The 27,616-nt window shown below is 43.9% G+C and overlaps 1 protein-coding gene and 1 long non-coding RNA gene across 13 annotated transcripts in view; one reads left to right on the top strand and one right to left on the bottom strand.

The window, feature by feature from the left end:
- The window catches only part of JSRP1 (junctional sarcoplasmic reticulum protein 1), a 90,684-nt gene that overhangs the window by 25,180 nt on the left and 37,888 nt on the right, over nt 1–27,616 (top strand). For 2 of the 8 annotated variants that reach the window (XM_069075355.1, XM_069074947.1), the window contains exon 2: nt 378–471. The exons of 2 other annotated variants lie outside the window; for them this stretch is intronic. The gene's annotated coding sequence lies outside the window, so the exon portion shown is untranslated. Of the gene's footprint in view, nt 1–373; nt 472–27,616 lie in introns of all 8 variants that reach the window. 4 more of the 8 variants (XM_069075280.1, XM_069074872.1, XM_069075121.1 and 1 more) reach the window with 3 other exon arrangements.
- LOC138151926 (uncharacterized) overlaps nt 1–27,616 on the bottom strand; it is a 56,889-nt gene that overhangs the window by 20,188 nt on the left and 9,085 nt on the right. For 2 of the 5 annotated variants that reach the window (XR_011165993.1, XR_011165973.1), the window contains exons 2-4: nt 15,308–15,403; nt 2,202–2,239; nt 900–981 (exon numbers count right to left, since the gene is read on the bottom strand). This is a non-coding gene — a long non-coding RNA (uncharacterized lncRNA). Of the gene's footprint in view, nt 1–899; nt 982–2,201; nt 2,243–15,307; nt 15,404–27,616 lie in introns of all 5 variants that reach the window. The other 3 variants (XR_011165981.1, XR_011166009.1, XR_011165987.1) reach the window with 3 other exon arrangements.

Below are 27,616 nucleotides of genomic sequence, written 5' to 3'. Positions count from 1 at the left end.
GGTCAGGAAGGAAGGGGAATGAGAAAAGGCCAACAAATTGTCGACTATTTGTTGTATTGTCGGTAGTATTTCGGTGACCTTACTTCAAATGTTTTGTCATCTATTCCCTTTAGAGGTCACATATTTGTACTAATGACATTTCTAGGCTTTTAAAAGGCCTGCTCAGTAAGCATCAGAGATACTTCACCACATAGTCCAAACCAAAACAATATCAAGAGCTCAATATTGAGGTCAGAATCACAGCATTTTAGAATTGGGAGAGACCTCAAAGACCATCTATCTAACCCATCCTCCTAAAAAGAATCCCTGTTATGTTCTTTTGAATTAAACAATTTATTTTTTCTTTCTTTCCTTTTCCTTCTCCTTCTTTAAGGAAGTTTGAGAAAAAATCAACAAAAAGGAAGAGAAAGCCTCACCAGACTTGCATCAGCCTTAAAGTGTCTCCCAGAGATCTTTGTAAGTTGTCCCCAGGTAAGGAGTTAATTATTGGAGCCCCTAAAACAAGAGAGGCCTGACCACAGCTTGATCCAGATAGAGAATGATAGGTGTTCAGTGCATCAAAACTCAGTGTCTCGGAACTATAAGAAACCTTGAAATATAGACCATAGATTGTTGGGATGGGAAAGGACCTGAGACCAGAGGAAAATACAATGTCGTAGTTGAAGAGGACCTTTGAGATCTTTGGACAATGAGAGGACTGCACTATGCAGGGAAGAAAACCCTTCTTTCTTCTCCCTTCCAGAGGGAGAGTTTGGGTTTTTTTTTTTTTTAACTTGGCATCAAAGAGAGGTGCCCTTGATCTCTGAGCTGCTTTTCTCAAGGACTTAGTATAAGGTAATGAGTCAGGGACCTGAGGGTGAGGTTATTGAGTGATGAGGAAGCTCACAGCTCACACTTACTTTTGCAGTTCTTTAATTTCACTTAAAATCTTATCAAAACCGGATGCCAGCAGTCTGTGCCAGGCAGCTCGGGCAGAGTCATCTGCAAAGAACATGTTTGGAGTCATTTCTATCTGTTCATTTCTCAGAACAGCTTATTAAAATGTATAGTTATCTTCCCCCAACAGATCAAGGCTGTGATAACGTCATTAATGAGCACCTTTTCTCATAAACAAAATGAACAAACCTCCCAGGTAGAGGAGGCCGTTTAACTTAGGGTGCGTTGTTCAGAAGGAGGGATGAGGATTCCAAGTGGTGCTTGTTGATGGGCTGCCTGTGGCACTGCTGGCCAGCATCTATGTCATGCTTTAAGGTTTGTCTTAACTCTTTTTGATCCCCACAACAGCCCTGGGAGGTGGCAGCTAATATTATCCCCATTTTACAGAAGAGGAAATTGAGGCACATGGCATTGAAGTGACTTGCCCGTGGTCACACAACCTCTAAGTGTCTGAGGCAGGATTCAAACCCAGGTCTTCCTGCCTCTGATCCCAGCCTCTATCCACTATGATACCTCACTGGCAGAAGTGATAAATTCAGAATTTTTAAGATTGCTGTGGCTTGGAAGAAGTTGCTGGTAATGGGACATTGTTGGACCTGGAAGGGACCTTAGCACATAGGACATCAAACATCAGAGTGGGAATGAGCTGGGGCCATCTCCTGGGTTCCGTAGCCTCATTTTGCAGATGAGGAAGTGGAGGTCCAGAGGCAGGAAAGGAGGACCCCACAGGTATACACAGAGCCTGAGCTGCAGCCAGGGCTGAGTCTGCCAAGACATTAAGAGCTCAGAGGCCCCCTGGGCACAGGCCCTTCCTCCACTTAGGTGAACCACTGCCCCTCCGTCCTTTCTCAGGCTGTGCCCTTGTGGTCCAGGACATTCCCACAAGCTTCCCCAGAGGATCTGCCCACAGCACCAGAGGCCTTCCCTCCTCAGGCTCATTTAATCCCCCAGAGATCCTAGTGCAGGTCTGGGGCGAGGTATCAGCCATCCTTCCCTCTGCCCATAGGGCCCACACAGGCCCTTTCTCCTTTTCTGATCCTAAGCATCCTCAACAAAGTCACTGACATCACTCCTGGCATGCAGCTCATCATTGGTAATACGCTGCATGCCATTGCCCTTGGATCACGTGCAGTTATGGCTCTTTGAGACACGGCATCCTGTGGTTTGCAGCCATATGGCGTTACTGGAGGAATATTAGGAAGGAGCTTGTGACAGACAGCAGCCTGGGCTCATTCAGAGGTTGTGTGCATGCTGGGCCCCCTTACCTTTTATTGTCCATCTGCAGTGATTGTCCAAGAAGTACCTGCTGACAGATAAATGCAGTAGGTTGTGAGTCCAGGTGCTTGTCACTCTGGGCAAAGTGGGGAGAGAATAGCACCCCAAATCCTGCCTTGGATTGTCCAGTGCAGTGGGAGGAGTGCCAGACTTGGAGCCAGGCAGGATCAGGTGTTTTTGCTTTTTTGGGGGGGTGAGGGGAGTGGCAGGGCAATGGGGGTTAAGTGACTTGCCCAAGGTCACACAGCTAGTAAGTGTCTGAGGCCAGATTTGAACTCAGGTATTCCTGACTCCAAGGCCAGTACTCTATTCACTGTGCCACCTAGCCGCCCCCAGGATCAGTTTTGAATCCCATCTTTGTTGCATACTACCTGGATGACCATGGGCAAGTCACCCAGCCTCACTGAGCCTCAGTTTCCTCCTCTGTAAAATGGGGATAATAAAACATGTAATAATTATACTTCACACAGTTGTAAAAAATGCATGTGATACTGTTTCTAATTTCCCTTTCTGAATTTTAAAGAACTATATAAATGTTCCATGTGTGTGCATTTTAGTGTTTCAGCTTTGTAACTTTTGAGTTTTTGTGACAAAATAATTTGTAGATTTCAATTTTGCTCCCAATAGGCTGATGCTCCTATCTCACTAAGTGACAGCTGCCCCAAGTTAGCTGAGATGCCCATAATTCCACAAGGAGGCCCAGACACTGCCAGGACTCAAGGCACTGAAATATTTGGACTTTATGTTGATAGAGCACAGTATACAGAAATATGTTGTACTTACAGTGTTTTGAAGAGAGAACATGCTGTTGTTTAGTAAATTAGTACCTTCTGGGGAAAATATATTCAACTCTAGCTACCAGAAACTCTAGAAAAAAAGCAATGGTCTTTTCTTTTAGGGTTTCTGTTTCTTAAATGGTTGCAGATACAAGCTAACTTTGGTGACTTCCTCCGGGAAAATGTCCATAGAAAGGCCAAGCCTCAGCCCTTTAAAATCATCTAGTCCAAACTACTCATTTCATAGATAGGAAAACTGAGGCCTAGAGAGTCCAAGTATTAAAGAAGCCTTGAAGGGCACTTAGAAATCTTCCAGTCCAGCCTCCTCCCTTTACAGATGGAGATCCTGAGGCTCAGAGATGTTTAGTGATTTGCCCAAGGTCACATCAGGAATTCGTCATTAGTGGAAGGTATTTTTAAGATGCTTTGAAATGAGAACTCTGTGCACTTTGACACATGGATGGGCAGGTTTGTCCAGTTCCTCTGTGGCTTCTGAGAGAGTCACGGTATGCTCCCTGGTTCCCTTTTTTTTTTTAACAGTGAGAGCTTTAGTGAACCATCTCCCACATATATACCCCTCTCGCTTCAGCAGAATAGCCTTAGAGTTGACCAGATCATCAAAAAGTACTCTGACATCGCACTGGTCTCTCCAAACACTGTCTTCACATGGGACAGAGAGCCAGAGGGCCAACACTCTCATTGTCTGTGGTTCACCAGACTCCCAATTACTTCCCCCATTGTTGATGCCTGAAATCCCCCCATCAGAACAGCTTTCCTGGGCTACAAATAGTTCATCACTATGCACTCTTAAACTGTTTTGAGTCAGATGAGATCATGGGAATGGGGTTGACATCATGAACTCCAAGGGGTCTCCACCAGCAAGGGAAGAGGGTAGGAAGGAGAAGCCAAAGAATAGAGAAACTGAAGTTCCCAAAGATAAGACAGTTGTTTGGAGCTCCTTCTGCTTCTCCCAGTCCAGTCTGGCAGATTCTGGGTTTCTGCTTCGTATGTAACTAGTGTGTGTAACTGTGGAGAGCAGGGAGGTGTTTCTTTGAGACAGGAGCATCACTCCCTGTTATCTCACTTGGGAGGAATGGTGTCAGAGTTAGGGACTCACAGTGGGGTTAGCCTAGAAGGGACTTTAAAATGGATCCTTTAGTTTGTCATCTGCTCTGTACTCTCACCATACTTTAAGGGTTCCCCCGATCTACCTGCTCAGAATGCACGTTCATTCAGTCATGTATTAGATGCCCCCTATAAATAAATCACTGTGTATGTGTATATATATATATATATATATATATATATATGTAAATAATATAAATCACCCTACATAGAAATCTCCCTCACTCCATAGTGATGAAGAGAGCAATGAGTCTGTGAAGACAGGCCCTGTTCTCAAGGAGTTTGCCTTCTAGAAAGGAGGGGAAAACATGCATAGAGGAAAATGTGATTCAGACAAGAATCTGGTAACTGGGGACTATAATCTGGTAAATGGGGACTATAAAGGGCTTTGAAACCACAGGAGGGAGAGATCCCAGTGAGGAATCCGGGAAGGCATCATGGAGGTGGGGGGTCTCAAGCAGGCCTTTGCAGGATGGATGGGCTCAGTATCATTGTGGGGCAGGTTGTTCCAAGGCATACATAGGCACAGCCTTAGCAAAGATGTAGAGGGGGAAAGCTCAGGATGGAAATCCATCTGGCCATGTGCTATATGTTGGCAGCTGTAGCCAGAGGACCACCTGGTCTGCTTTCTAGCCCAGCTCTGTGTCTCCCTTTACATATGGAAGAGTAAGGCAGGAATCCTGGACTATTCTGCTTGCAGAGTACATTCCAACCAGGCCCTTGGGTCTCAGAACTGCCCTCACCCTGCCAGCAATTTGGCTCTGTCGTGCTGATAGAATTTGTCTTCTGTGTCCAATGTGGCCCAGGAATTTTGATTACTTGTATCTATCTTCAGACATCATCAGCCAGTGACCCCCACTGTGGGATCATATGCTTCAAGGATGTCGGTACAAGTTGTCAATTCCAGCCCGGTGGGGTTTCTTTTCCCTGTTTTATCTCCCTAGAAGGAAGTTGTAGGCAAATAGTTGTTATGGAGACAGCAGTTCATTTGGAAGGAAAGCTTTAAATCTGAGAGTGAAGGGATGAGATTGTTGCACTTAATTTTGGAATCAATCAGTGAGCAGATATTAACCGAAGGCCATCATCCCCTGTATTCTGTGCCAAGCAGGAGGGAAGATGATGAGTTCTGGATGACCCTCAGCTCATTTTTGGTAGTAGCTGTCGCCAACTCTGAATTTCTGAAATGCAATCCTTTGAATTACCTCCATCTAATGCAGCATACAGGTATTAACCACCTCCTGACCCCCTGGTTCTGAGAATTATCAAAGAGCAAGCCCTCTCAAAGGAGCCATCAGTCCTTGTCCTGAGGCCAAGCTCAGGCAAGATGAGATTTGACCTAGACTGGCAAACCCCAGGACCTTTGGGTGCAAGGTGATGAGTTGGGGGAGCCCATTTTTAAGATGCTCTCTTTTTTTTTTTTTTTTTTAGCAGGGATTGCATGTGCCTTAGAGAGGGAAGTCACAGCATTTAACTTAATTCAGCAGGTATTTATTTACTTAGCATCCACTACCTCCAAGGTGCTCTGCCAGCTATTGGGAATAGAAAGGCCTATAATGAATGAGTCATCTGCCCTCAGGGAACTTCTGTTCCACTGGGAGATACCATGAGTACCTGAAGAAGTAAATAAATAGCAATACCAGGTTTCTAGGGGGAGAAAGCTTTAATAACTGGGAAAATGAGGACAGCACCTGAGCTGGGCTTTGAATAGAGCTAAGGATTGTGCAAGGTAGAGTGAGGAGGGAGTGTCCCAGTGATTGAGATATCTTGAAGCAATGACTTGCTAATTAAGGACCTTTCAATTTACCTAGCATTCTTCAGATTGAAAACTTAGAATATCAGAGCTAGTCCCCACCTTAGAAATCAATATTCTCTGGAAATTAAGAGGATGCCCATCAATTGGGGAATGGCTGGACAAGTTGTGGTATATGAATGTAATGGAAGACTATTGTGCTATAAGAAATGATGAGTAGTCAGATTTCAGAAAAACTTAAACGATTAGTGAAGTGAGCAGAACCAGGATGATGTTGTACACAGTAACAGCAACACTGTGTGATGGTCACTATGGTTGACTAAGCTCTTCTCAGCAATACAGTGATCCAAGACAATTCAGAAAGACTCACAATGGAAAATGGTATCCACATCCAGAGAAAGAACTATGGAGTCTGAATGCAGATGGAAGCATTCTATTTTCACTTTTTTTTTTTTGTCGTGGCTTTTCCCTTTTGTTCTGTTTCTTCTTTAATAACATGACTAACGTGGAAATACATTTACATGATTGTGTATGTATATTCTATATCATTGCTTGGGGGTGGGGAGGCAGTAAAGGAGAAAAAATGTGAAATTCAAAATCTTAGAAAAAACGAATGTTGGAAACTATCATTACATGTAATTGGAAAAAGTAAAATACTATTTACCAAAAAAAAAAAAAAAAAAGAAAATTAAGTCAAGAAAAAAAGATAGATCAATATTCTCATTTTACAGAGAAGGAAATTGAGACTCAGAGGGATCAAGTGGTGACAAATCACCAGAAAGTGCTCTGGCATCTGATGGGTTTCTCTAAACATTGTCTTCACGCAGGACACCATAGGGCTGAGATTGTCATTGTCTGTGAGTCACTAGGCTCCCAATGACTGATGCCTGAAATCCCACCATTAGAGCAGCTTTCCTACACCGACAAGCCATTAGCAAAATGCAAATCACTTCCCTCAGTACTAGTAACCTGTTTTGAATCAGATCCATTCTTGAAAGGAAGGCTTGTTAGTGGTAAGGGGGTTGAGATCCTGAGCCCAAAGGAATCTCTGAGTGAGGGAGGAGGGTGAGAAGAAGAGACCAAAGGATAGGGAGTCTGGTGCCACAAAATCAAACAGTTGTTTGGGGCTCGCTCTGGCTCTCTGAGTTCCATCTGGTGAGTTCCCAACTATAACCCTTGCCTCTTGATTTTCAGTCTAGACTTAGCATGTCATGAATGAATACTTGAATTATATGTGCAATTATGATCAATTACAAAAAGTCATGTTGAAAAGTATCCCTTGGTTCCTCCTTCCTCTTGTTTTTTGCCATAGACATCTGCCTGTGTTTCCTGTGTGCAGGAAGCTCATTTCTTCCAGGCAAAGGACACCAAAACACCCTGCTGGCATTCTTGTAACTCGGAAGAATCACCAACATGGCACAGAGAGCCAGGCTTCTGAGGGCAGGGAACCAAATTCCCTCCCATGGTCCAGCCTTCCAGTATCAATGTGAAAGAGAGATCAGGCTGTGATCTCCCTCAGTGAAACACATCCTGGGCCAAGGTCCTCCTGCTTCAGGTCTGAGGTCAGGAAACTAATAGAATGATAGTAAAAATACCTTACATTTGAACGTAAGCACTTTCCAAAGTGCTCTACACACATCATTCCTTATGCTCCTCACAGCTTCAGGCACCTGTGATTTCCTAGACTGCTTATCTAGAGTGTTAATATCTATAAATCATTTTACAAATTATCTCATTTTATCCTCAACCACATTAAGAGGCAGATGCTATTTTTATCCCCATTTTTCAGATGAGAAAACTGAGGCAGAGATTTTGTGTTGTACCAAGCTCATACAGCTAAGAAATATCTGAGGCCAGATTTGAACCCAGATCCTCCTGACCCCAGGCCCTCTATATGACCAGCTGCCACCTAGATGTGGGTCCTTCCTCTACTGGTGCCTGTCACCGTGTGGTAAATGGAAAGAGCAGCGAACTTGTAGTCACAGGACATGGGTCCAGATTCTGGCTCTCCCACTGACAACCCTCAAGTCACTTTATCTCTCTGGGTCTCAGTTTCCTCTGATTCCATGACTGCTTCTGATTCTTAATAGATAATCTTTGGGAACTGCTGAGGATGAGAAATCATGCCCCAGGTAATGGGCCATTGGAGATGCTGGAGAGCCATGGGGTCATCACCTCCATAGCAGGATAAAGTATTAAGAAGTGGAAGAAGCTCACAGTGTCACAGCATTGGGGGTGGGGGCAGGTCACTGTTGGAGGGTGGCTCGTCCAAGTGCCTCCTTCTGCTGATGAGGAAACTGAGGCTGGAGAGGCTATGTGATTTTCCTTGAGGTTACACAAGTGCCCCAATCCGGCATATTTTGCTGTACACCACCATCCCCTCTCTCTATAATAGAATAGCATCTACCTCCCCATCATCCCTCTCCCCTGAACTCTTTATCACAGTAGCTTCTTGACTTATCTCCTTGCCCCAGCAGCCCTTCCTCTCTGTCCTCCACATAACTACAAAGCTGGTCTTCCTCAAGTCCAGGGCTGGCCATGTCACTCCCCTGCTCAGGAAGTCCCTCTTGCCTGTGGGATAAAATTCAAACTCCTCATTTGTTCAATCCTGGATGAGGCTGACACTAATGTATTCTTCCAGTCTGATTCCACATCACTTTCCATCTACAGTACACCTCAGCTAGATGGACCCATTTGTTCTCCGTATGTGACATTACAGCTCCCATCACCATGCCTTTGCACAGGCTGCCCCCTCCCACCTGAAATGCACCCTTCCCCCTAATCCCCCAAAAGCACCTTGTGTATTTTGTGTTTACTTGTCTGTCTGCTCCTTTCCTTCCATTAGAATATAAGGTCTCTGAAGGCAGGGCCTGTTTCCTTTTTGCCTTTTGTACTCCAGAACCTAGCTCACTGCCTAGCGCTTACTCTGAATTCTTATTAAAATGAGAAATGGCTTGAGCAAGATCACAAAGCTGCCAGCAAGTATTGAAGCTGGAATTCAAACTCAAAAATTCGAATTCACAAATTCAAACTTCAGAGTCCTAAGTGTGGTATAGTTTCATCAGCCTGTAGAAGACAAAGGGAATGTACATGGTTAGACACCCTGTCCAGTGCTTGGATTCTTTTTGTCGTTACAGCTCCATTAAGAAAATAGCCTCTTTTTTTTCCCCATCCAAAGAAAAATATATGCCTGGGCCTTTTTGACTGTTTGCCAGAACTGTGTTTTGACTGGATGAGGGTGTGTGAGTCAGACGTCAGTTTCAGACATACCCTACGTGCGGGACCAAAGGAACTCAGGCCAGGCCCATGTGATGCAATACGGGTGCACTCAATTACCCCACCTCCACCCTAGCCCTGCCCCCCACCTTCCTTTGCAACCTGGCCAAAATTAATCCTTAGCAAGATTAAACTGGTTTTGGCATAGAGTCTGCTTATGTACATTCTAAATTAACATGAAATGCTCAAGGGAAATGTTTTAATGATGGGAATCAGGGGCTCAATTACATTTCCATGGAAAATTAGCCATACTGGTACAGTTAAGGGGAAGACACTGAATTGTCCCTTGCCTTCTTATGGGTCTTAGTTGCTCTGAAATGTTCTTATGGGGTTGGGGTGGGAGGGTTGATAGTCTGAGAATAGGATAGAGACTCTATTTCACTGAGAATTAGTTGGTAATAAAAATTATTCGAGGCCTCCACAAGAGAAAGCTGGGGCTGAGAGCCAGAATTCTGGGGAAAGGAATGAAGGGCAACATAGAATCATGGAATGTCAAAGTTTGAAGGGCCCTTAAGGCATAGAATATAGAATTGCAGACTTGGGAGGGATTTTAAGTCAGATCTGGAAGGGACCTTAGAGCATGTCAGAAATAGAAGGGACCTTGGGACACAGACCCCACAATAGATGGTGGAAAGGATCTTAGAATATAGACTATCAGAGCCTTTAAGGAGGGCCCTTACAAATCATCTAGGCCAAGTCCTTAATTTTACACAATGAAAAACTGGATCCCAGAGAGGTGACATAATGTGTCCAAGACCCCACAGTGAGCTCCCTGTCTCTTAGCTTCCAGTCTTTCTACTATATTACATTGTCCTAGGTATTAGATAAACAACATAAGACAGTAGGGGGTGAAGAGTGGGCAGTCCTATAAAGGTTCGTTAATTCGGTCTCTACCGATTCCAAGTTTGTGGGGATTCATGTAGGGGCTGAGCTTCGGTTTCTCTCTGACCTCCCTGGAGAAATGCCTTCATAGGTGTGGCTTCAAGATTTCAGGAGGAATGTTTAAACTCCTTTGGAGCCCAAGCTGTTTTTAAGGAGCCCCTCAGTATTTCATAGGTACCCATCAGGTGGTTGGTAAGCTCGTCACAAGTTACTCCCACTTCAGTGGGTCTGTGATCTTGTCACCTTGCTGCCCTTGATGGCGTTGCTGCCAGCCCATCTCTGACCACTCGTGCTGCTTCACACTGGTCTGTGTCTTCCAGACAGAGGCCCCACAGCAGGCTGGCAACTTTACTCTTGATCTTTGGGGATCAGTTATGTGGGAACCCCTGCAGCATTCAGGCTGTTCACCTCTTGTCACTTCTCCAGCTCTCCATTTCTGGTTATCTAGCACGAAGTCATTTTGTGTGCACAACTTAAAACTGGTGAGATTCTGTCTCTCGCTGATGCCGTGGGGATCTTCATTGTCCTCTGTTCTTTCAGTTTCCTAGAGATCAGGACATTCTTTTGATGTGCAAGTGTATAGTATCATCAGAGGAACACAGAAGTGAGAGGAAGCTGAGATTTTACCAAAGAAAAATGGCAAACTGCTAACAAGAGAAGTCAGAAAGTCTTTATGGAGTACCTACACAGTACCAGGCACTGTGCTCATTTGGGGAATGTAAAGAACGGTAAAAGACAGTCCCTGCCCTCATGGAGCTCACAGTCTAACAGGAGGTAACATGCCAACAACCTGATACAAACCAGAAAGATACAGGATAACTTGGGGGCAATCTCAGAGAGAGGACATTAGTATTAAGGGGGACTGGGAAAGGCTTGTTGTAGAAGTTGGGATTTTACTGGAGACTGAAAGAAACTAGGAGACAGAGATAAGGAGGGAGAGAGTTCTGGGGGGGGGGGGGGCAGCCAGTGAAACTAAGTCTCCCTCAATAGTTAATAGCTGCTGCTGCTGTTGCTGTTGGTCCTTAGTTCTAGAAGAGGACCATGACATCAAGAAGATGATGCCATGACTTGCAAGTGAATTGGATTTGAGTGAGAGAGGGCTGTGCAAGGTCACCAGCTTCACTTTCTCCTCCAGAGCCATCTGGGTCCAGTGGCCAGATATAGATCAGGATGACTGGACATGGCCCTGGATGTAGTGGGAGACCCTGGCCTTTTTAAGCTAAGGTCTTTGTGAGTTCTCACTTTGACCAAGGCAATGCCCATTCAGTGATTAAGGCTAGGTGAGAAATGAGCCAAAGAATGGCATCTTTTACCTAATCCAAAAAAAAAAAAGTCAATCTAGGAGAGGAAGACCCTTCGGGTTTCTGGCCAAAACAGAAACAATTTCTGTGTGCATTTACTCTGAGCCGTCAAGGCCCAAACAATAACCACTAAGTGGGGCTTGGCCTGGGACCTATTGTTGGCCAATCAGTGAGAGCCAGAGTAAACTGGGTTTAAAGCATGGTCTTTAAGAAAGAAATCTAATCCCAAGATATCTTGGGGTTTCAGCGATCAGAATTTACATTCTTGGGCAGAGCACCCCCAGGTAAGGTATGATTCCCTATGAGGACAGAGAGAGAGGGAGGAAAGGAAGGGAAGGGGAAGAAGAAGGAAAGGAAAGAAGAGGGAAAAGGAAGAAGCATCCAGTTGGGACCCCAGTGGGGCAGCTTGACTACTCACAGGTCGTTGTTTGTCCTTTGTCCTCTAAGAGGACCATGACATCAGGAAGGTGATGCCATGACATGCAAGTGATTTAGATTTAAGTGAGGGAGGGCTGTGCTAAGTCACCAGCCTCACTTTCTTCTTCTGAGTCGAGATCAGAAGGACTGGAGATCGCCCCACAGATAATAGCTTCCAGCATTTTGATTGGGTCGCAAATGTGGATCGAATGAACCTCAAAGGAGGAGAGATTACTGAGTGATAGAAGGAAAGTCCAGAAGTGGCCATGGGCAGGGAAGAGTATTCCAATTCCTTCAGCCTGACCAGGAAGTTGAGAGGTATGGGTGAAAATGCTACCTGTGCGGGGAAAGGTTGCCCAGGAAAGCTATCATTAGAAGGGAGCCAGGCCAAGGTGACTGACTGCAAGAGGAGGAAAGAAGTAAGAAAGGGAAAGTAGGGATGGCCAGGTAGCACAGCGAGTAAGAGCACCGGCTCCAGTGTCGGGATGACCCGGGGATTGAATCCGGGCTCAGATACTTAGCACCACACCCAGAAATAACTGGCTGTGTAACCTTGAGCAAGTCACTTAACCCCGATTGCTTTAAAAAAAAAAGAAAGGGAAAGTACAAGCTGAAAGCAAATCTGTTACCTATGGTGCAGGCATTCCAAAGAGCATTGTGGAAAGGGTGGTTAGTTTTTGGGCTCGACTTTGGGAGAGTTTGGGTGAGGGGGTAGGAATAAAAGAGCAGTCAGTGGGGATGGAAAATGGGGTTTGAGAATCACTGTAATGGGGAGGGCAAAACAAGTTCAGGTAGGTTATCATGATTCCTGTGGGTTTGGCCTCAGCTGGAAAGCTAAGGAAAGGGGGTGCCCATGAGGGTGCAGGGTTAGGCAGAGCAACTGGTAGAGGTTGGGGGAGTTGTAGGAAGCTGACAGAGGCATTGGGAGCAGGTGGGATGGGATGGCTGTCCCAGGAAAGCCAGGGAAAATGTGAAAACAACATAGGAAAAATTGCTTCCAATATTTAATGAGATGTGCAAATCAAAATTACTCTGATGTTTTCACCTCATACCAACAAATTGGCAGTGACAAAAATTGGTAATAGTCAGTGCTAGAGGGGTTGTGGAAAGACAGGCTCATTAACATGGTAGAACTGGGGATTGTTGCAGCCATTATGGAAAGTGACTTGTAATCATGCTAAGAAAGTGACCAACATTTCTACGCTTTTGACCTAGAAATGCCACTCTGAAGAATGTATCTCAGTGAGATCAAAGAAAGGTTCTCCATCTACCAGAATATTTCTAGTGGTACTTTTTGTAGTAGTAGAGAACTGGAAACAAATTTGATGCCCCTTGATTTTGGAATGCCTAAATAAATTGTGGGACATGAGTGAAGTGGGATGTTATTATCCTATGAGAAAAATACAGGGAGGCATGGGAAGATGTATAAATTGATTATTAAAGCATGTAAATAGAATGAAAAACAAGAAATCAAAACTGAATACTTGTAGTTTGGTCCTGAAGAATGCCTCTCCCTTTGCAGAGGTAGTCTAGGAAGATGTAATACTGTGCACACTAGCAGTTGGCCCAGGTGTTAGTTTGGGGGGAGTATTTTTGTTACTTTTTTTCTACTTTATTATTTTTCTTTTATAAAAGATGACTGAGTTGGGGAAAGAAGATGGATCAGTATTAGAAATGAATGTGATATAAAAACAAACATTATAAAATATTTTTAAAAAACAGAAAATTTGAAAACCAACATTAACAAGTGCACAATTAGTTTGCAGATGTGGCATGTTCAGTTGTTTTCAGTTTTGGTGAACTCTTTTGTGACCCCTTTTGGGGTTTTCTTCTCAAAAATAATAGAATGGTTTACATTTCCTTATCCATTCCTTTTACAGATAAAGAAACTGAGGCCGTAGGGTTAAGTGACTTGCATACAGCTAGGAAGGATCTGAGGCCAGATTTGAACTCAGGAAGATGACTTTTCCTGACTCCAGGCCCAGCATTCTATGTGCCATTATGGCTCCACTTCACTGTTTTGTACCCATTAAATTCTTGCTATGTCTCAAAACGTTAAAAAAGAAAGTGGAGGGAGGAGAAAAAAAAAAGCATTTCAGGGAGAAGTCTAGGGTTGAAAGTGCAGCATAATTTCCCAAATGCAGTCTAGCCTGCTGGCTTCCTCCTGCTGAATCCTGGGCCCAGCTCCCTGTCCTGCAGTATCTGTCCAAGTGAGGTGTGCTGCTGGACTAGTTCACTGGTCTACCCGTCCAGCTGTCACCGGCAGCATGATAGGTAGCATTCATCTGCTTAGTTTGATCTCTGTGAATGGTTGGGCTGAGCTCTTCAGAATGATTCTGGCATCTCAGTTAGGAGGCTCAGCAGTCATGCTTCATTGTTCATTAAATCGATGAGAGAGGGAATGGCTACTAAGCAACACTTCTAGATTGGATGTAATGATTACTTGAAAGTACTAACTACATTTCTAAAAGGAATATTTTATAATTTATCTTCCCACTAACTTAGATTGGCCTTCTTTTCAATTAGTTTACCAAGTTAATTCAATTTAGTAGAATCTGGCTGGAATAAGATTATATTAAGGAAATAAAAGATTTAGGAAATTTAATTCCTTTATAGTATAGGTTGAGTCCAAACTTCACAGAATAAATCCCCTTAATAAAAAAAAAAAAGGATTTGTTCTGTAAAACTTGGACTTAGTCAAAAGGTTGCACCCAAGGACCTTGGAGGCCATATGTGGTTCCCCACCCCTAGTGTAGGCCCTTAGAACAAAATAATAAGCCCAAGTGAAAGGGTGCCTAGGTGTACAGGTAGAGGTAATTCAGAAGTGAACAGGCCAGAGTATTTGTTTACCTCTGCTGAGGAGAGAGGGTCAGGGCTTTGGATTGAAAAGAACCTGCATTTTAGTGACTGTCTCCATTTAAAAGGAGTCAGAGCTAGAAAGTACCTATGAAAGGGCTAAAACTAGGCTAGACCAACTAGAGTTTCGCCTCAGGCTTGTCTGAATTTAAAGGGAATTGGCCTCTAAGTGTGGGGAGGGCAGCATGAAAGGGTAGGACCATTCCTGGCTCCTACACCCACCAGTATTTCATGGCATATGAGTGTTTAATAACTGCTCTGTCTGTCTCTTTCTGACTGTCTACTAGCTAGGTAGTTATTTCTCCATGAAGAACATTCATCAGCATTCCCTCTACCAAGGTTTAGGGAAGTTGAGTCAGTCCTCCTCCCTTCTTCTTGAACCCAGTGCTTCCCACCTGAATCAAGGCCTCAATCTTTGGCTTCTTCCACCAATCAGTGGATTTATGAGCAAGTCCTTGCCCAGTGGGGTCTCAGTTTAGGGTCTAGCCCCCCAAAGAGGAGCCATGGAGTACTGGCACTCTGGAGCTGACCACTGTGGGTAAGGTGGTCATCAGGACTCCATTGCCATAAACTCCCAACCCCTTTTGGCAAAACATTCCCAAGAGTTGGGGGAGATGAATGGGAAGTATTCAGATGGTCCAGAGTGATGCTCTCCCTTCTGCCTCACCCTCCCTGATACACAGTAGGGGTGATGGGGACAAGTGACTACTTACACCTGAGATTGGGTAGATGAGCTGCTGCTCTCACAGCCTTCATGACTTGGTAGAGGGTTCCAGCCTTTCATCCCCTGGGCACTTTACCCACAAGCACTGTGAAGAGGGAGAGATAGGTACCTGGGGGACTGCCCCTGCCACATTTCTAGCCTTCTTATACCTTATTCCCCACCACACACTCTTGGATTCAGTGACACTGGCTTCTTGGCACTTTGATAAACCCCACTCCATCTCTCATTTCAGAGCATTTTTTCTGGCTGTCCCCCATGCCTGGACTTCTCTCCCTCCTCACCTCTGCCTCCTGCTTTCCTACCTAAAATCTCATCTTCTACTTGAACCTTTTCTTACCCCCTCTTACCTCTCATACCTTCCCTTTATCTTCTCTATGTATCCCGTACATACATAGTTTGTTTGTACATATTTGTTTGCTCATCTCCCCCATGAGATTGAGCTCCTTGAGAGCTGGGACTTTTGTCTCCTTTTGTTTCCCACGGTGCCTGGCGCTTGATAAATGTTTATTGACTGATAGGCAGGGATGCTGCCCTTAGCTACCTGCCCCAGCAGTTCCTGAGCTAACTAGCACTTGGTATCAGATTTTCTAACTCCAAATCTTGTGCTCTCTCACTGTGCTGTACTGATTTGAAGCTGGCATGTGTGATTTTGTTTTTGTTTTGTTTTCTACCTATAAGAAAGATCGAGAATGGGGTAGAGGGGCCATAGGACCTTTCACACTAATGAAGTGTCCTGAAGAGGAGAAGAAAAGTGAGAGAAAAAACGTAAGGCTTTGACTTACAAGAATCAAGGAATACGGGTTGGCTAGGTAGCTCAGTGAATAAAACACCAGCCCTGGAGTCAGGAGGACTTGAGTTCAAATTCGACCTCAGACACTTAACACTTAACTAGCTGTGTGACCTTGGGCAAGTCACTTAACTCCAATTGCCCTGCCTTCCCCCCTCAAAAAAAAAAAAGAATCAAGGAATAGGAAAAGTGCCTCATCACTAATAATAAGAGAAGAAAAATTATGCTAACTCTGAAGCTTCACCTCACACCCATCAGCCTGGCAGAGTTGACAAAAGACCAAAATGGTAGCTATTGGAGAGGCTAAAGACTGGCACATTAACGTCCTGCTGGTGCAGACTGAGGGTAACAATGTCTGCCCCAAGCATGCAAAGACTTTCCCCTGCAGAATCGGCAGATGAGCACAAGTTGTTCCAGTGGGCGGCTCTGTGGTGGGCTTAGTGCTTGGTCAGACAGGAAAGGTGCCAGGGTCATCCCCTGCATCCCAAGCCATTGCCACTCTTGACTCCTGTCTTCTCACTGGACTTCAGTGCCTCTGGAAGAGAGAGCTCTGCCTCCCAGCAGTCCAATTTGCAAGCAAGTCAAGACAACAATGGCAAAGTCCCTGTTCTCTTCAAAAAAACGACAGAACAACAATTTGTACCCAACAAAGGTAATTATTTTTGAGTGGGCAGGGTAAAAAGGGATCTAGGACTGTTACTCTGTAAGGGCCCTTAGAACACAGAACAGGGGCAGCTAGGTGGCACAGTGAATAGAGCACCAGCCTTGGAGTCAGGAGGACCTGAGTTCAAATCCAACCTCAGACACTTAACACTTACTAGCTGTGTGACCTTGGGCAAGTCACTTAAGCCCAATTGCCCTGCCTTCCCCCCTCCAAAAAGCAAAAAAAGAACAGAATGTTTGAGATAGAAGGCGCATTAGAACAGGCTATTGGAGCTGGGGCCTCTTAGAATACTGAATGGTACATGGGAGCAAGGGACTTGAGGAATCATCTGGTCTAACTTCCTCCTTTTTTATAGATAGGAAACCAAACAGAGGCTGGAGGGTGGGGGTGGGGAGGATAACTTGCTCGATCGCACAAGTGGGGCCAAGGCAGGATTCAAACTCAAGCCTCTTTACCGTTGCTCTGCTTTTCTTTCTCCTGCTTTATGATTCCACTACAAATATTCTCCTTGTCCTCATTTTTTTCTTTATTCATAATGACCTCAGGAGTCCCGCCTTCCCTTCCTTTATTTATTTCCTTATTTAGCCTTGATTTGAAAGTAATCATTTCAGATATAGAAGGAATGGGTTGTTTGTTTTTTCTCAAGAAAAGATAGGCTATCTTATGCTTGCCGAGGGCCAGAAATTCATTCCCAAGGGTCATTGGAAATCTCATAATAACAAAGTGCAGGCCTATTTACAGCATGTCATCTGGAACAGTTTTCCCTCTCCTCCCTCCTGCCTCTCTCTTCCATGGCTAACTAGAGAAAGGAAGTTCTGATTTCTGTCCTCTTTACCTGCTTAATTCCCTACCACTTCCTGGGCCCAAGCCTGGAAGATCCCGGCTTTTCAGACTGGAGGCATCTAACCACTGCATCAGCTTGAGGGAAAATGGGAAGAGATTCCTGCTCCCTGCCACAGCCTAGGAAGTAGGCCGAGCTGACTGCTAATGTTTTCTTGTAGGCGCATAGAGCACATTAGAGCTGGACATGACCTTGTGTAGCAGCAAGCACCCCAAGCGTCCTCAGGGTTTGCCGCCAGCACAGGTTCTTGGATCTGCTTTGATAAAGGAAAGCAACTCAAAATGGGTTAACAAGCTTACTTTAATCAGTCAGACATATATCGTTTACCTTGTTCAGGGGAAAAAGGTCAGCACCCCGAACTTCAAAGTATACAGGCAGAATTATCAAGACAGAAACAGATCAAGTAGACAGATTTCCAAACTGTCCAACCATTACATCCATACCCAGTCAACATCTGGGTTTCCACATCTGGGTTTTTCAAAGCTGGGGGGGCCCTGGACAATGGCTTCCCAGAACACAGATCAAATCACAGAACACTTCTCAAAGTGAGCCCCCAAAACAAAGCCTCACATCAGGGCTTATATAGCCTTCTCCTGGCTCAGAGAATGTAATAACCTTATTGACTCACTGGCCAATCAAAAAGTATCTACTGAAAAACAAGCCTCCCACCCCAGGCTTCAGGTGCACTTTAGCCTAGGGGCAGGGAAGATCTTCCAAATTTGCATTCCCATTACACCTTGGGAAATAGAATATTAGTGCTAGAAGAAGCCTTAGAAAAGAAAATGTTAGTATTGGAAGAGACCTAAGAGATCATTTAGAGATCATGGCACGTTGGCTGAGTCTTAATTTGGGATCCCTGGACTTGTTTTCATATGTGTGTGTGTGTGTGTGTGTGTGTGTGTACACAAAGATGTGCAAAGATGACAAAAGACAAAAATGGCAGATATTGGAAAAGCTAAAGACTGGCACATTAATGCCCTATTAGTGCATCTGTGAATTGGCTCAACCATTCTGGAGAGCAAATTAAAATTACATTGGAAAAGTTATAAGACTATACCTATGCAGCAATACAAGGCATATACACACAATACATGTATACACACATACATATATACATGTATTTCTATGTGTGTATGTATACACACAGACGATATATGTATATATATGCACACACATACACACAGATGTGTGGATGGATATGTTATAATTGGCTTTTTCTGTAATTTATGTTTTTTATTCATTTTATCCATTTAAAAACCTCATTCTGATGGTCTGTAGGTTTCACCAGAGAGGTCTGTGACACACAGACTAGTTCAGCCCTGCTCTAGTCCATTGCAGCTTAGAGAGAAGTGAGCTGCCCTGGGTCACTTTATCTCCTCTGATTCAAGGAGCTTAAATCAGAGCCAGCTCCCAGACCCAGCCAGAGAATTAGAGGCTAACTCTCTGGAACTTTATGGCTCTAATAATACTTGGCTTTAGGACAGGTCTCAGAGGTCAGAGGTGTCAAACTCCAAGAGAAAAGGGGGCCATTAAAATGTAGGTGAGGATCTCTGTGGACCACATATTGACAGTGTTAAAATGTAATATTATCTGCATCTTACTGTATTTTTATTTATTTTGTTAGATATTTCCTGATTACATTTTAATCTGGTTAGGGCCTCAGGTTACAGTGCCCCAGGGGCATGTTTCACACCTTTGTTCTAAAGGATTAAGGATAAAACACTTCTGGTTCTTCTTAGAGAAAGGTGGTGGACTACAGGTATAGAATGTCACATACATTATGAGAATTCACTATGCCAGTTGGATCTCTTTAATTCTTTCTTTGTTATAAAGGAAGACTGGGCAGTGGGGAGGAAGAAGTAGCAGTTATTAAAAAATGACTATGGTTTAAAAACAAAGGGGATCCATACTTTTAAAAACATATTTAGCATTTCACAGAATCTAAGAGTTGAAAGGAATCACCCTTTCAATCACCAACCCAAACCTAATTTACAATGTCATCCTATGGTCTCTATTTGACACCTCCATCGAGACTAGGTAAGACCCACCATGTCCTAGGGAGGCCCATTTTTCTTTGAAGTAGCTCTGTGTGTTAGGAAGGGCAGCTAGGTGGCAACGTAGTGGATTGAGTGCTAAGCCCGGAGTCAGGAAGACTCAGCCTCCTGAATTCACAATGGGCCTCAGTACTTGCTGTGTGACCCTGGGCAAGTCACTTTATCCTGTTTGCCTCAGTCTCCTCTTCTGTAAAATGAGCTGGAAAAGGAAATGGCATACCACTCCAGTATCTCTGTCAAGAAAACCCCAAATGGGGCCATGGAGAGCCAGACATGACTGACTGACTAAACAACAATTAACCAAGCAAGTATAGCTGCTAGTTATTGCAGGACTCTCCCCCGACCCCAGTGAAGGTCCCTGCAGAGATTAGGATCAGACTCAGAGGGCCAGTCTCTAGTTCCTGCATGACCTCTTTCTGCTCTTCAGAGTCCTCATGAAGTTCCCTCCAGCGGCCTCTGACAGGCAGTGACCTTGTAGGGTCCCCAGCTGCGTTTCCATGGTGTGATTCTGGGCCATTGGCCATTCTAGTGGACATTCCTGATCTTGAATTTTTGAGATTCGTGAGGTCATTTAGAGGGACCCTGTCTGCTACCAGGCCAGCTCTCTCTCAGGAGGCCTTCTTCTCTGTACCTGACCATCACTGTCTCACAAGTCCCTCTCAGGTACCCTTCACCCTGGATTTGACTGGCCTGCAACTGGAATTTGAGATTTTAAATTAGACTCTGTGGGAGGGGGGGGGATGGGAGAGAATTTGGAACTCAAAATCTTGTGGAAATGAATGTTGAAAACTAAAAATAAATTAGTTAATAAACTGGCCTCATGTTTTTATATATAGGCCTGGAATTTTGTCAAATTGAACCAGTCCCAGACATTTCCTGTGTTGTGTCCTATGATCAAATGATAGTGAATCCCCCTCTCATTAGAGACTTTCAAGCAAAGGATGGATCAGTACTTTTATTTATTTATTTTCCCCAAGGCAGTCAGGGTTAAGTGACCTGCCCAAGGTCACACAGCTAGTAAAATGTCAGGTGTCTGAGGATGGATTTGAACTCAGGTCCTCCTTACTCCAGGGCTGGTATTGTGTCTACTGCACCACTAGCTTCTCCGGATCAGTATTTTTAGAGAGGTCCCATTTGGACCCCTTCTGCATCTGGGGTTCTGTGTTGGTCAGTCTCCAGTTGATAAACATATATTAAGTTTCTACTAAGTGATAACTTTGCTTTATGATCCTGTGATTCCTGATTCTAAGAAAGGAGAGATTGGCTAGACCAGTTATGACGTTGTTACAGTAGCCCAGGTGAGAGGGGATGGAGACCTGACCTGGGAGGGGGTAACAGTGTGAGCTGCACTTAGAATGAAAATGAGGTGAAATCAATGGGACTTGGTGATTCAGTGGATTTGGGGTTGGTGGTAAAGCAGAGTTTGCTCTGAGATTGTGAGCCTCAGTCTCTTGGAGACTCATAGTCGACCTTCTGTTGGAAGGAACTTGATTTTCTGCTTCTGTTTTCTCCTCCCTTTGGAAGACCATGTGTATCCCTTTAAGAACTCCTGTGTGTATCCCTTTAAGAACTCATGTCTACCTTTCAGCTCAAAGATCACTCTCAAGACTTAAAGCAGGGCTTCTTGACCTGGGGTCCAGGACCTCCCAAGAGGACCATGGCTAGATTTCAGGAGTCCATGAACCTGGATTTTCACTGACCTCTAATTAAAATTTAACATTTCCTTCAATTATAAACTTAAAACAAATTATTCTGAGAAAGGGCCTTCACCAGATTTCCAAAGGAACCCGTGACACAAAGAAGGTTAAGAAACTCCTGGCTTAGAAGGAACACTTGTCCCTAGGAACCACAAAGCCCAGGATGCCAGTCAATTTTCAATTCCCTTTTAAAATAAGTTCATAAATTTTGAACTGTAAGTGTCCTTAGAGGCCATTGAGGTCAACAGCCTCATTTTAGAGATGAGACAATCTACCTTGCTTAAGGTCATATAGGTATAAATATCAGAGGTGGGACCCATGTCTCCAAAGCAACTGAGCTTTCCATGGTACCATGCTTATGGATGGTTGGAGGAGGGACAGATACAGAGAACAGTCAGTATACATTCATTCTGGGACTTACTGAGTTTGAGGCACTCAAGGGATGCTTATATGGTACAGTCCAGCAGGCAATTAGAAATGAATTATAGTTACGGTAAAGATTAGGGCTGGATATATATATTAAGGTCTGAATCATTTGCATAGGGATAATCATTGAACCCATGGGAGTAAATGAGGTCACCAATGGAAAAGTGTAGATAGAGAGCTAGATAAGAAAAGTGCCTAGACAGGGTTTGAGGGGAACATTCACTCCCACTTGTAAATTTCATAGAACAGGCGGTGGGAGAAAGCATTAAAGGAGACAGAAAAAGAATGATCAGAACGGAGAAGCTGGAGAGAGTGGGTTGTAGTTATCCAAGTGGAGATCATCCAAGGTAAACTTTGTCATTCCAAGCTTTCTTTTATGCAGCCTATTGGCTAGAAGATTCACATTCATTTTTAATATTAGCTTTAATGCAAACATAATTTTAGCAAGGTAAATATGTTGCCAGGAGACCATCATCTGATGCATTAAAGGCTCAAATAGAAATGAATGATGTTTGGAATAGCTTCTGTTTTATATCTATAGGATTGTGGGGTTTTAAGCCAGAAGAGACTGAAGAGAACATCTAGTACAAATCCCTAATTTTCTGGATGAATAAATTAGTCCTAGAGAGGGGAAGTGAGTTGCTAGTGTCATACCAGTAGTAAGTAGCAAAGGCAGAAATGAAAACCAGGTCCCCTGACTGCAGTCTAATGCTTCTGCTGCCACACAGCTAGAATCTAGGCATCCATTCAGTACTTAGGAAGTCCTTGCACTCAGCATATAGGCTACAGAGGTTTAGAATAAGACAAGGTCCCTGCCCTCACTAAGCTTCCAGTCTGTGTCTTTACTCCTCACTTCTGATGTGGATGGAATTTAAAATGACTGAATTTGAAAATGACTTATCCCACAGTTGGGTGGGCTCTTAGAGGCCATGTTTTCCAACCCAATAAACAACACACCGATTCTCCCAACAATATCTCCAACAAGTGAGTATCCAGCTTCTGCTTGAACAGCCTCAAGGATGGAAGACTCACTACTTCCTGAAGCATCGCACATCATTTTCAGGAATCTGTCATTGTTAGGAAGTTCTTCCTTATATTGAACTGAAATATTGAGATTTCAGATCCCTGGAACTTCCACACATGGGCCATAGTTCTAGAAGACAAGTCCAAAGGGGTGCTTTGAAAATGTTTTCAGCAACTGTAGCATCATTGGAATTAGTTACACCTTCCCAAGGGGACTTTCAAGAATAACAACCATTTGAATGTGTAAGTTCTCATCTATTTCTTAAGTCTTTTTTCTTTTTAAGCTTCTTACTTCATATTTCATAGAATCTGAGTTGGAAGAAAAAAGAAGAATCATAGGATTGGGAGGGATCTTAGAAACCAGAGTCTAGTTTAATCCTCAAACCCAGGCCTGTGTAACCTGTGGCCAGCAGCGCTTACAGCCCCTGTTTGTGGCTGTAAGGATGCTGTAGGATTTCTGGCATCCATCCATCAAAAAATGTAGAGGAAAACATGTGTGTAGAGGAAATCCTTCAGCCCTCGGTCATAAGAGCCCTCAGGCCACAGGTTGTGCAGGCCTGCTCTAATCTATACATTGGTCTCTTCTAAAGCATCCTTGAAAAATGGTTGCCCTAGCCTCTCAATGAGGCAGTTAGGTGGCAAAGAGAATAGAGTGAGGCCTCAGACATTTACTTGCTGTGTGACCCTGGGCAGATCACTTTAACCCTTTCCCACTCAATTTCCTCCTCTATAAAAAGAGCTGGAGAAGGAAATGGCAAATCACTCTAGTATCTTTGCCAAGAAAACCGCCCCTCAAAAAAAGGATCACAGAGAGTTGGACATGACTGAAAATGACCAAAAAAACAAGTAATGTTACCAGTGATGAGAAACCCAATTATCTTAGGAGGCAACCAACTCCAGTGTCAGATAGTCCAGTGGTTAGGGAGCATTTCCTTAAATGGAGTGGAAATTTGTTTCCTTATAAAGTTCTACCCATTTGTCCTAACTCTGCCCCCAAGACAAATAGAGCACATTTGTACCTCTCATTTAGAACAGAAATTTGTACACATTGTACCTGATTTAGAATAGAAATAAATACCCATCACTTAAATAGAGCTTTGCCTTTTGCAAAGTACTTTATATATGTTATTGTCTCACTGGATCCTCACTGCTGTGAGTGAGTTCAGTGCTATTATTATCCTCTTTTGATGAGGAAGCCGGTGACTTGCCTAGGGTCACATAGCTAGTAAGTGCCTGAGGCAGGATTTGAACCGAGGTCTTCCTGACTTTTAAGTCTAGAATTCTCCATTCCACAGAGCTTCTCTAGCCCTTCAAGTCTTTGAAGATAATTATTCCTTCCCCTACCCACCACCACCCCAGCTTTGGGTCTTCTATTCCCTGAGCAATGTGGTGTAGTAGAAGAAAAACACAGGATTTGCAGTCAGCAGAAACCCGAGTTTGAGTCTCATCTCACACCTTTAATCTTTTTGAGCCTGCCATTTCTTATGTGTAAAATGATCAAAGGAGCATCTGTCTCACAGGTTTATTGTAAAGGCTAAATGACATATCATGCACAGAGCTGTTTGCAGTCCTTAAAGCAGCATGTAAACCTTAATTCTTATAACCTGGGTGTGGTACTGACTCCCAGTTCTCCCCATGCAGGGGCTGGCTTGTTCACTTCACCTGAACTCTGCAGTTTCCCTAGAAGAGTGGCCATGAGCCTCCTGCTCTAACTCTCAAGCGTTCTAAAGGCAGCCCTTGTGGGTGACTTCCTACCAACACCACAGACCATTAGCTCCACTGATACACAAGTCAACCGCTAATGATCAGTTACTCCCCACCAAAACATGTGCTGAAAATGCAAAGCAAATACATAATTTGCCCATAAATGCTTCCACCAATGTATACGGGGCGTATCCACAGGGAGAATGGGCACACACCTAAAAACCCAGACTTGTAGAGCACCCATGGAGGAAACAAAGGTGGCCAAGATAACTCAGAACTCCGAAACTGTCCAGGTGTGGGGAATCTTCAGTCTTTGTGCCATAGGCTTCACAGAAGTGAAGTTTGGATTTAGTCAAAGGGCCACACTTGAGGACCTAGAGGGCCACATATGACCTTGAGGCCGCAGGTTCCCCATACCTGCTAGACTTTCATATCCTTTTTGTGTTGTCCACAAAAATTCTTACATGAGCATGATCTTTGTGTCCAAAGGATTCTTTCATTGCTGAGCTGAGCTGTCTGGTCTGGTCCACAATATGCTCACTTAACACTTCACTGGGCATAATTTCTCAGCCAGGCTAGCTGAATGGCCAGATGGCATCTCTCTTCTCTGAACCCGACCTATTCTTTTTTTTTTTTTTAAAGCAATTGGGGTTAAGTAACTTGCGCAAGGTTATACAGCCAGTTATTTCTGGGTTTGGTGCTAAGTATCAGAGCCCAGATTCAATCCCAGGTCATCCCGACTCTTGGGCTGGTGCTCTTACTCACTGCACCACCTGGCCGCCCCAACCCGACCTATTCTACAGCTCAGTTGGATTTACTCCTCAATCACAGCTTTAATATTCCTCACTGCCAGCTTCAGGCTTAGCTGCTACCTTCCTTCTTTTAGGAAAAGGTAATGAGATCTAGCTGGTCACTGTCTTTACTAGGGACCTAGTACTGGATACAATATTCAATTAATTTCAGCAAACAATTATTAGGTCTCCACTGTGTATAAGGCAAGGACCAGGGTTAGTTGCTGGGAATATAAAAGTGGCTAAAAGCTGGGTGGGACTTGGTCTTAAAATGCTTACAATCTAATAAAGGAAAGGAGCAAACACACAGATAGCTATGGTATGCTATAAGGGAGAGGGAGATAAGTGGAAAAGAGATATGCAAAGTGCTTTGGAAAATTTAAGAAGGGAGAGATTATTTTCACCCAGAAGTTGGGGAAGAAGCATCAATTGAGTCTTCAACAAATGGAGATGGAGGGTAAGGGAAGTGGGGGGAAGAGAGTCCATTTCAGGCTCAAGGGCTGTCATGAGTGAAATAGCACAGCTTGGTGAAAACATAGAGCAGGTAAAGGGGAATAGAATGAATAAGGCCATACAGATGGAGAGGAGCCAGACTGTGGGAGGCCTTGACAACCGTAAGTGGGCAGCCCAGGCAGTAAACATTAATGAAGTGCCCACTGTATTCCAGGCACTGTGCTGAGTGGTGGGGCTACAAAGAATGGCAAAAGACAGTCTCTGCTCTCAAGGAGCTCACAGTCTAAAGGGGACACCAGTGTGCAAACAAATATGTACAAATAAGATATCGACCAGATAACATGGAGATGACCAGCAGATAACAGGCACTAGGAGGAAACCACTGCTGGTTCATGAAGAGACTTCATGTGATGGTAGTGATGTGTTTGGAAGGTTACCTGGGCAGCTGTGTGGAGGATGGACTGGGTATAGGCCAGCCTGGATTCATGAAGACCTATGAAGAGGCTGTTCTAATGGTTCAGGCAAGAAAGAAGAGCCTGAACAAAAATCACTACAGTGGGAGGAGAGAGGAGGGGCTGAGGTCTCAGCAAGCCAGTGAGAATATACTCTCTCTGTATAGTGTTTCTTCAGAGTAATGATGGTGATATCATGATAAGAACTGACATTTGTGCAAACTAAGGTTTACCAGGCACTTTATACTCTCACTTGGTCCTCACAGCAACCCTGTGAAGTTGGAACTCCAGGTATGATCATCCCCATTTTATGGAAGAGAAAAATAAGGCCCAGAGAGATTTGGATCCAATCTCCTGAGTATTGCCTCACTAACACTACTATCTCTTTAGTAGAAAAGGTGAGGGCTTTTCCAAGTCTGGGACTGAGACCTGGTTCATACTTTGCTCAGGCCACTGACCCATACTTTTGTTTTGTGTGCCTTAGCTTCCCCTCCTGTAAAATGGAGAAAGTAAAAATGCCCCTTTGATGGGAGTGTCACGAACTTTAATTAATCTGAATTTATAAAGCAGTTGGGGGTGAAAAGGAACCTGGAAATACAAATCATTGCTTCTCCTCACAAGGAATAAAGGAGCAAATGAAAACACCCTTCGAACATTGTAATGTTGTGGGCAGAATGTTGCCTTTGAACTAACCCATAAAACAAGCTGGCTTCCTTTTATTTATTGCTTGCTGGTCTCAGTCTCTGTCTTAACCCAATAAAGACAAAAACGTCACACGGTGATTACTGTTACTTTTATATGGCAGTTTTCATCCAAAGAACTTAAACCTCTTAATAAACTATAATTGTTTTGTATAACACCCAGTGACATAGTCAAGTATAATTATCCCCATTTGAGATCATAGAATCTCAGAACTGTAATGGACCCTAGAAGACAGAAAAAAAAAAACAACTTCGAGAACAAGGGTCAAATTTTAGTTATGAAAACCGAGCCCCAGAAAAGCAGAGGGATTTACCCAACATCAGTTAGAAGGCAGCAGAATCAGAATTCCAACACAGGTGCTTTGACTTGAAATCTAGTGCTCTCCCTACACTGCTTTCCTCTTAACGTTTTTTATCCTTTAAAAAGCTTTAGAAACTATAGATCAAGAGAACCAAATGACTGTTCTCTCGTTGCCTGTGGGGAACCATGAGAGCCAGACTTGTGACTTTTACTCTTTTCTTTTTTGTTCTTTTTTACTCCACTCTGAGAGCATGGGGGAGAACTCTGCTGTGTGAATATCATGTGTCAACCCAGCCCAGGAATGGATTGTTTGGGAGGAATTTTATTAACTCCTCCAGGCAATAAGGATAAAATCCCAGAATCTTAGAGGTGGAAAAGACCTTGGAAATCATGGTAGGGATAGC

This window comes from Petaurus breviceps, unplaced genomic scaffold (assembly GCF_028583685.1).
Source record: "Petaurus breviceps papuanus isolate PSGF00001 unplaced genomic scaffold, PetGlider_PUasm1.0 108, whole genome shotgun sequence".
Lineage (NCBI taxonomy): Eukaryota > Metazoa > Chordata > Mammalia > Diprotodontia > Petauridae > Petaurus > Petaurus breviceps.
This window is presented reverse-complemented; position numbering and strand designations above follow the sequence as displayed.